Genomic DNA, 10,429 nt, shown 5'->3' with positions numbered 1-10,429 from the left:
AATTCATTAATTCATGTAGGATTCAAGTCTCTTTCACACACAGAATATTCCTATGAAACTTTATCAAAATGATATATTAACAATGTAGCAGAAAAGCCTGAAAGTCTGAAAAACCATATTTGGAGGAAAGAAAAAAAAAATCAAACCGCTCTAGTCATAAACCATTTTAGAGTGATTGACTCGCCAGTTTAAGCAGACCTGTGATATTGTCGTAGGTCAGTGTTCACTTTGATACTTTAAAGGAGGTGCTAATGGAAGATATGTTACAGATCATAAGTTTGGAAGACAGAATAAGATGAACAGCTCTTTAAATTTCTATCCATATTACATACAGAGTTATGTATTTTATGTTTTATCCCAGGTAGCTCCAATGATAAACCACTATTATTTATTGAAACCATATTTGAATTTTTGAAAAAATAAAACAACAAGGTGTAGCAATGCCAATTCAAACTCTAGAAGGTCTCATTGATTGCTGCACTAAAACTGATGTTTTGCTTGGATGTTAGTTTATTATGGTAAGTGAAAATGTAGCAGAGTCTCAGCCTATAGTATGTATCTTGCTGCTCTTAAAGGGTCAGTTTCCTGATGCTGAAACCCATCAGCTACAAAATTGGGTGGGAAGAATGTCAATGATGAGGGAGAATATGAAGACATTTATTAGATGCCACCCATCCCTCATAAAACACACAATTACAATTTCACAGAAGATGGCTCTTTTGTTTTAAAGCTATCTCTGCTAAGAGAGAAAGCAGTAATTAAAAACTTAACAAAAATAACAAACGGGAGAATATCTGGGAGTGTAGGAAGTCAGTTAAAAATGTTCATGAAAACGAGTCTATGGTCAGGACCTATTTCCTTTACCAAGAACATACATACGGTACAGACACATGAAATTCTAACAATTTCATCACTACTAACATAGATAAAGCTGTTAGTTTAGAATAATTCAGAACAGTCTTAAGGAGCCAAAATAAATTCTCACTTACCATTTGGAAAGAAAAGCAGATATAGTAGTTACCAGTGGATTCATTGAGGACCAACAGCTGAATATTTATAACATAAACTTCAAGGATTACCAGAAGTGAAAACTACTGAAATATCTGTCAGTGAGTCTGATGAGTTCTCTGAAACCCTGAGGATTATTTATCATCATCAAGTAGCAAGATCGTAAGTTGTCTGAGGCTTTATCTAAGAAATAAAAAAACCTGTACCAGTAATTGAATAAAAACACAGACCTGGAGGATGTAATTAACTTTAGGGTGGTTACCAACAACTGAACAGTGCAAAAAGTGAAACAAGAAGCTATAAGGGCAGAATTAAAGGAACATAATCAAATTGACTCTAAACAGTATAGTTTATGGCCAACGGGTGAGTAAAAAACCCAATACATTTTAAAAATGAAATTGTGGGTTTAATTGATAAGTGCATTCAATGAAAGTTTATTTAGTATTACCATTGAAAATAGAAACACAGTTAAAAACAAAATAAATGTAACCTAAATTAAATTAATTAAAAAATACCACATAGATGAAAAAATGTTTAGAAATGGGAAAAATATTTTATAGATAGGAAGCATGACACATAGGTCTAATATTGCCCTGAATTCTAGTTATTGAAAATTTGTGGAAAAATATAAAATCACTGCTTACAGTATTTTTAGATCATATTTAAATATGGTGTTTGAAGGCATAAATAGTTTGAGAGCCTGTCATTATACCGAATAATTAGATTTGAGCCTTTTTTTCTATTTGTAACCTTCCCAAATCAGCAAAGGAGAGTTTCAAGGGCACAAAATTTACTGTAATCCTGGAAAGACAATTTTGTTTTTCAAGTTTATGCACGATGCACAGTATGCTCGTCTGTTGCCAATGAAGGTAACTATGCTTATGCTCTTTCTCCTCCATTTTCTCATTACATTCCTATAGAGTTTAAAATTAAAACATATTGTTATAATCAGATTTTAAAGCACTGAGTGATATAGGCCCTCTGAATAGCAGAGATTTGACTCAAGGGTAAATAACATATACTGTAAGCTCTAAGTAAAGTTCACCAAACAGCCCAAATAACATAACAGTAACCAAATTGTAACTCAGGCAAACCCAGCTTGATGTTTATATGTCAGAATAAAAGGAAGTCCTAAAGCTTTTGCCTCTATGCTAGTTTAATTGTGACAGCCACGGCCTGTGATATGAGAATTGTTCTCTGCGTTTGCAGGCTACTGTGGTAGAGAAGAGTAGTATTAGTGTTCCACACCTAAAGAAAACAGACTTTGACTGTGACTTATGATTCATCCATCAGTGAATTCCCATTTATCTGATTGATAGAATCAGTTGAGAAGGAGATAATATCCTGTGCTAGAACAAACAAACAAACAAAAAAACCAACCAAAACCGATGACACTGTTGTTACTGTCTCTTTCTAGCTAAGAAACAAAAGAAATTTTGACTTACAAAGCAACTGATGTAGTTCCTATATTCAGCCTAGGTCTGTCTATTATTGATTTTAGCAACATAATTTTTAAGTTTTGAAAGTCAAAATGTCTGGTAAATTTTTCTGAGAGTCAGAAATTCAAGCCCTAATACCTCTTTTTCATTCATGCTAGTTTTGATTGATAAGTCAGTTCATTTTCCCCTGCCTCACTTCTTATTTGCTTATCACGGCTAAGTCTCTTACCATAGTATTGTAAAAAAGTTCTTGCACAAAATTTATGAATTTCAGTTCTTAAAAATCCAAACCAATCCAAAACCACTAAAAAACACAAAGAAAAAAACTAAAATTTCAGAGGCTTATAGAAGATGAGTTTTAATGTTTTTATGTAATTTTATTTTTTTCTATGAGTCTGAGTAATACTAAATTTATCTATCAGTTACTAGTGATTAGTTTTCAGTTCCTTAGAAGGCTATAATGCCACTGAAATACAGTTCTTAATGTGTTTATGTAGAATTATATTCAAATTTATTCTCTATAAACAAGCACAACCATTTCAGTTTAACAATTGCTTTAATCAGTATTTCAGAATGACAACTTAGAATTATCCTATTAACTTTGTTATTGCAGCATTTATAGCCTTTGCAGTAGATAGCCATTTGGATGCTATCACTGTATAACTTCATTTTAAGAAAAGTGTGAGAGGAGATAAATGCACAGCTTTAGTTTATGGTGCAAAAATGTCCTTTATATCTTACAAATGACAATATTTGTAGGTCATTACTTAATAATGTGGCTAGTTGGAGAATGCCAAATAATCTGCTTGTGTTCTTTAACATATTACTATGCCACCATTAACCATGAAAAGATGATTTTTTTATAGTAATACAATTTTAAATCTTTATTTTTCAACTAAACAAAACTGTTCTATAAATTTAGAAGAAGAGCCAGAAAGATAATTTTTCCATTGCTCCCTCTTTACAACCTTTATACAGCTATGTCTTGGCTATAAAAGCAGTGTCACAGAGAAAAAAGAATACATTGGACTTGTTATACACCTTATCAAAATGTAAGATAACAATGTAAAGAAATGGCAACCTCTAGACAGATCATTTAAGTAAATACATTTCAGTAGCATCTTTAAGTACTGTTATTTGGTGGTTTGTGCCTGAGAAAATGAATGGTGTCATTAGTTTAAGGATCTGTATACATGGCTGCACTTTGAAATTCCAGGTGATAAAGGAAATCCCTTTTCAGCTAAAGAGAAAGCTAGCTGAACAACCACGGAAAATTAACTTTTAAGGCTTTGATCCTTTCTCTCTGCTACCTGTATCACTGGTCTTGCCCTTTCATGTGATATATTTAATAAGCATTTTTCAATAAATTTTGGATTTCTTAAAAAATGATATTTTTGTAGCTAATGTCTTTAGTCTCACCCACATACCTAACAAAGCATAGTAAAGAATTGACAGAGCCAATGGAAAATAAGCTGTCTCCTATTGGAGACAGAAAAAGTATAATTTTTAATCAGAGTGGCCTTATCTGTATTTTCAAGACTGTAATACATAAACTGATGTTAACTTGATTGTGTTTCAGTTCAGCACCATTATGCATGTAGACCTCACCTTGCATAACGTGTTGTTTGGAACTCAAGTTGCTTATTCTCCATTAATTTGTTCCCTTTGCTTAAGTTCAAGTTCAAGTCCCTTTGTTTTGTTCTGTGTAACCATGTAATTGAACATTTATCCATATTTGTGCTATTTCTGAATTCCTTTTGCCAGGGAGTAATCAAATTCCCACCTTTCAATCCCATTCTTCAGCTAGACTCTACCTCACCAACCTATTTATGCTTTTCTTCATTTTCCTGCCTGTTTCTTTTCTGCCCCCCAAGCTCTTTCCCATGTCTGTCTTCTAACAGATCTATCAGCTGCTCTACCAGCATTCAGAATGAATGATTTTCTCTATTATGAATAGGAAGTGAAAGACTTGTAAGGTTCTTCATTCTGGGGATAGGGCCAGTATGAATTTGTGCAGGATTTGTAGAGGAAAACTTAAGAGTCTGAGACCAAATACAGAATCATAGAACAGTTTCAGTTGGAAGAGACCTTAAAGATCGTGTAGTTCCAAATGCCCTGCCATGGGCAAGGATATCTTCCACTAGACCAGGTTGCTGAAAGCCTCATCCAGCCTGGACTTCAGCAAGTATCTTCAAAAGTGTTAGCTTCGGGATTTTAACATGTAGCAACAGTTTATTTGTTTGGGATTCTTTTACTCCAAATGGAGAGAATTCATCACATTAAGATGGACTTTCGTGGATAAAGAAAATGGCAAAATGTTGAGATGTGGTTATCTTGACTGAACATCAGGATGTTAGTTAAACAAATAAAAGTACAAGGCTATATAAAGAAAATAAGCACAGATATATGTCTTTGGAAGTACTGCAGCATTAATGGAAAATTACTGACTAGATAAACCTGTTAGAGAATTGCTCATTGCTCCTCATACATTTTGCAAATGAAAGTACACCCTTCTCCATTCCATATAAAATTAAGATTAACATGGTCCAAGAAAAAGCAAATACTACATTTTCTAGAAGAACAATCATGTTATGCCAACATATGTTATGCCAACATGTGTTATATTTGTCTTCAAATCGCAGAAGACAATCACTCCTATTTGACATAAGCTTATACCCTTCAGATTTTTCTTATCAGATTGTAAAAAATCTAGTCAGGTCATTAAATTTTGAATAAAGAAAGGACCACCTAGTTAATCTACATAATGATACTCTCCATATGTCATGGTTTAAACCTAACTGGTAACTCAGTACCACGCAGCCATTCACTCACAACCCTTTTTGCCCCTCCCTGGGCAGGGTGGAGAGGAGAATCAAAAGAATGTAACCCCCATGGGCTGAGATAAGAACAGCATAATAACTGAAGTAAAGTATAATACAAATACTAACAACAATAATGATAAGTGAAATAACAAGGAGAGAGATATAAAACTAAAAGACAAAGGAAAAAACAAAAACCACAAGTGATGCACAATACAACTGCTCACCACCAACTGACAATTACCCATCCTGACCTGGGCAGCAATTGCTCCTTTCTGGGTGACTCCCCCCAGTTTATATACTGGGCATGATGTGCTATGGTATGGAATACCCCTTTGGCTAGTTTGGGTCAGGTGTCCTGTCTCTGCTCCCTACTGGCTTCTTAGAATCATAGAATCATAGAATAGTTAGGGTTGGAAAGGACCTTAAGATCATCTAGTTCCAACCCCCCTGCCATGGGCAGGGACACCTCATGTCACCCAAGACTCTGTCCAACCTGGCCTTGAATACTGCCAGGGATGGAGCATTTACAACTTCCCTGGGTAACCCATTCCAGTGCCTCACGACCCTTACAGTAAAGAACGTCTTTATATCTATCCTAAACTTCCCTTGTGTAAGTGTGAACCCATTACCCCTTTCTATTACTACAGTCCCTAATGAAGAGTCAATCTCCAGCATCCTTGTAGGCCTCCTTCAGACACTGGAAGGCTGCTATGAGGTCTCCATGCAGCCTTCTTTTCTGCTGGCTGAACAGCCCCAACTTTGTCTTCTTCTTGTTTCCCTCCTCACTGGCAGAGCATGACAGACTGAAAAGTCCCTCATTAGAGTAAGTGCTACTTAGCAACGATTAAAATGTTGGTGTGTTATCAACATTATTTTCAGACTAAAGCCAAAGCACAGTACTACATCACCTACTAGGAAGAAAATTAACTCTATCTCAGCTGAAACCAGGACACTATAAAAAAGAAAGACTTGATAAAATTCTGTCTATCGTATCACTAAACATTTAAAATCTTAGTAAGACTAAGCAAACTATTTTTGAACTCTAAATAACATGAAGAAAGAAGAGTTCTTTAAAGCTAATGTGGTCAAGATCTAGGAACACAAAGAGACTAACTATTACCAGACTAGAACATTCACTGGCTGAACAGTGAATGCTAAAAATTAATTTCTAAAGTGTGTTTAGTTGAATTGTATCTGTATCAAAAAAAAAAAGAAGTGACTGCATGATCTGTAGTGACAATTACAGCTTTAGATAGATTAGCTAGCTCGATTCACTTAAGTAGTGAAAGGTCTGTGTGACAAACATGGAGAATCTTTAGTCTTTGTGAAGGAGCTAAAAGCAGTCATCATTGCTAAAATTCTGAAAGGGTATAAAAACAAGAGGAAAGATACCATATTTGCAACAGATATGACTTAGTTCTTAACAGCAGTACATCTCAGGGTATATGTGAAAAATATGGCATATAGAGTGAGGGCACCAACAGGCTCCAAGTTTGCTTAAACCGTCTCACAGCAATCTGAGACTTCACAACAGCCACTATGCCATAAAATACTTGCTCAGATACAAGAAGAAACTGATGGATTTTTAGATGTGAATTAGAAACCAGAAGAATTAGTAATTAAAAAAAAAAAAGTGAATGTTTAAGTTATTAGCAACCAGGCATAACCTGTGCTCTTCAGATTTTTGGAAACATCTCAAATACTGGCATTACAGAGAAGCTGCATTTAAATTTTGTTCTTGTTTTCCATTTTAATGCACTAAAAATATGAGAGAGTTCTTCTGCATTTTGAATCTTTAGAGTTTATTTCCACATCCATCTAAACTATAGTTATGCTAATACCCTTGACAAATCCCCCCATTACCAACAGTGCCTCAAAAACCTTTTAAAGAAGAATTTACAAATAATAATGGTTGAAGGCTTCCAGTTAGACTTATTTCTAGCTCTTCCTCTGTCCTAAAACAACATAAACTAATAATTTAGAACAATGCAAAATGACTAAAACATCTAGAAGTTGATCACTACCTCTCTTAATTTGTGGTCTGATTGTGTAGTAGAGTTCAACCCCCAGCTAGACACTTAGGTAGATATGTTCTGTAGTCTTGAAAAAGAGATATGAACTTCTACAGCCATTTGGGAAACTCTTACACTGAACTAGTTAACTATAGCTAACCAAGATGAAGAACTGAATACAGGTAATATCTTAATTTTTCAATTTTCCATAACTAAGTAAAAAAAAAAAAAAAAGTATTTTTGAAAGGTCTTTAAGACCTTTCAAAGTCTGTGTTGGGAGAATTTTGACTACAGTTACTGCATCAAGATCCTAAAAACTGTAGGCTCTGCTTCACTTTATACTCCAGAAACCGATAGGCAGGAGCAGTGCAGGAGTAGTACAGCATTTGTTTAAGTAAAACTAGAAGGTGTCTCCTAGGCTAGTGGGCCAATTATTTCTTTGGGATATATTTTGGGTGCAGCTGACAGGCCTGTAATTTTCACTTAAAGATGTTTGTTTACCTTGTGGATATCAACAGCTGAACTAGTTTGCTAGTCATTTTGCAGCCGGTAGAAATGCAGTTACCTATTTTTTCCAGATATCTCTTTTAACATCAAATGAACTGCACCCTAGGAGTAGCTGTCTATAGAGGAATGGCTAAGCAGGTGAATAACTGAGGGTTAATGAATATCACAGAATGAAGAGATGAATTAGTCACTTAAGGCCATATGTTTATGGCCATAAACCCTATATTAGATATAATACTGAAACACTTCAGGTAGGTTTTTTTACAGTGTTTTACAGAACAACATCTTCATCACGGACAGATCAAAACAAAATGAAATGCAACTGATGGTTACCAAATATGGTCAATTATTTGTTTTGCAAAGTGCTTTCTTTTGCAATCTAAACCAAACTTCTAATTATAATCCAGTTACTAAAATAATTTATCAGATTGTCAGCAATGTTTTTTACCTCCATAAGTGAGGAAAAACTATGACTGCTGCCCTTTTTATCAGTCGTTTTGGTTTCATCTTTCTTACTGTGTTCAGTCAATGGCTGCTGGCATATTCCTTTCTGTTCTTTTTCATGCCCTGCAAAGAAAATCACACTTCATTTCCTGTTTTTGTGGAGTGGATAAAGTCCATCTCTATTCTCACTTCCATCCTGACAAATAGGAGATAACCTCAGATACTTGCAGAGATAAAACTTGATTTCAAGTTGCTCATATTCTTGGTCCATGGAAGGACCTCTAAGAATTAATTCAGAAATAAAAGTACATCTCTTCTCTAAATCCATTTTTTTTCCTCCAAACTTCTCTCCTTCTCTCTCTGCTCTCTCTTCTTCCCCAAAGGAAGCAGTTTCACAAATCTAGGTCAAATCCAGTTTTATGATGAAAAAGACAGCAGTCCTTCATAAAGTTATTTACCATGTCTTTCTTGACTGCTTGAAAATGATAGCATAACTTGTCTTCATATTTATACATAAGGTAAAGACTGAAACAGTTAATGATTCCATTTTTAATTTGATGACATTTAATTCTGCCCCTAATTCTTGACAGTATAAATTAATTAAGGCATCCCACCACACTAAAGTGGTTATTCCAATTCTAATACTTAAACTATAATTTTCTAAGATAGCGTGGATTATCTCTGCTTGGCGTTCCTTTGTTCTGTGTGAAAGAACACATTTCTCTCAAACCTATTGGACATTGCAGAAATAAAGCTGCTGCATGCTGCAACCAAAATAAAATTATCATATCTCCTCTGAAGAGTGGCTAAACAGAAGATAAAATGTGTTTTTAAATAGTCATTAATAGTATATTTATTCCTGCATTGATGAAATTGCTGAAACGTATGCTATTAGCATGATTTTCAGCAATTGAGCTGGTGTGAATTGTTAGTAAATCAGGCCTGTAATCTTCAGACATACTCCCTAGGCCTTAAATCTAAAACCATCTGGACAGTGTGACAGTGTTCTATTTATTACATACAACTGCTTGGATACTGCCAATGCATAAACAGTAATTAAGCACACAAACCAACCATGCATGCCAGATTTGCTAGAACTATCCTTTGAGTACCTTAGAGTTTCCATGCCAGTGAGCTTATTGAGGCATTGGCTGGTGATTAAGCATTAATGATTTATGGTGCAAGCAGGGTTCATTTACTGCTTACTGAAATATATTTGACAGTATTTTTGTGATTTTTTTCAGAATAATGCTTTCAAAGATATTTTTCCTAAATAATTTTCTGTACTGTTTTCAGTAAGAATGTGATGCAAAATTTCATAGGATAGTTACTTGTATGTTTGGCTCTCTTGCTGTTATATACTTTGCAGCGAGATAATAGATTAAATGCAGCAGGAATTGGTAACTGTAATAAAATGCTATTTTTCCTCAGTTTGCTTTTTAAAAAATTAATTCCAATGTCCAATACTGCAAACTCTTAATATTGAACCGTGCATCAATACAGATGGATTTTTCCACTGCTGTTTTGCTCATTCAAGCTCCAGTACTCATCCTAGCTGATCCAGTGCTCCCCCAAACTTGCATTTGGGGTCCAACACACTTTTCACAGGGACATTAAAGATTGTATATGTTGGTAGTCTGCATAGGAGTCATAAGAAAAGCTTGACACAAGGCAGTGGCCAAATATTCAATTGAACAGGAGAAAATAGCCTGTGCTGCAAGTGAGAGATTAGTGGAACTTCATCATTAACAAGCTATCTGTCATTATCCAATTCCAAGGACAACTGCCTAATGTATCATGTTTATGTGCATAGCAAAACCTTGTTGTAAAGGCAGAAATATTTTTGTTGACCACAACCAACTGAAACTGTGCTTGTGATGTTTGTCTGGAAATTACACAGGACTAGAGACTTGTTATTGTACAGTTTCACTAGTTATGCCAGTAGACAACTACTTTAGATGTTTCCGCCTTCACCACACCAATCCTGATTTACTAGTATTTCAAATTCCTCTAGGTGGATAGGAAAGCTAATTTCAAATTTGCACACCTAATCATGGTAAGAGAGGTATGATTCACTGGCTTGACAACACATATGAGAGTTCTGGTCAGGGATTCCTGGGGTTTTAATGTTAACTCTGGCATCCAACAGATCTTGGACCTGAATTAAAACCCAAACTTTCCAATTGAACAAGCAGTT

This window comes from Pezoporus occidentalis, unplaced genomic scaffold, assembly GCF_034315485.1.
Source record: "Pezoporus occidentalis ecotype Australia unplaced genomic scaffold, CSIRO_AGI_Poc_V1 ctg69, whole genome shotgun sequence".
NCBI lineage: Eukaryota > Metazoa > Chordata > Aves > Psittaciformes > Psittacidae > Pezoporus > Pezoporus occidentalis.
Note: the sequence above shows the minus strand (reverse complement) of the source record.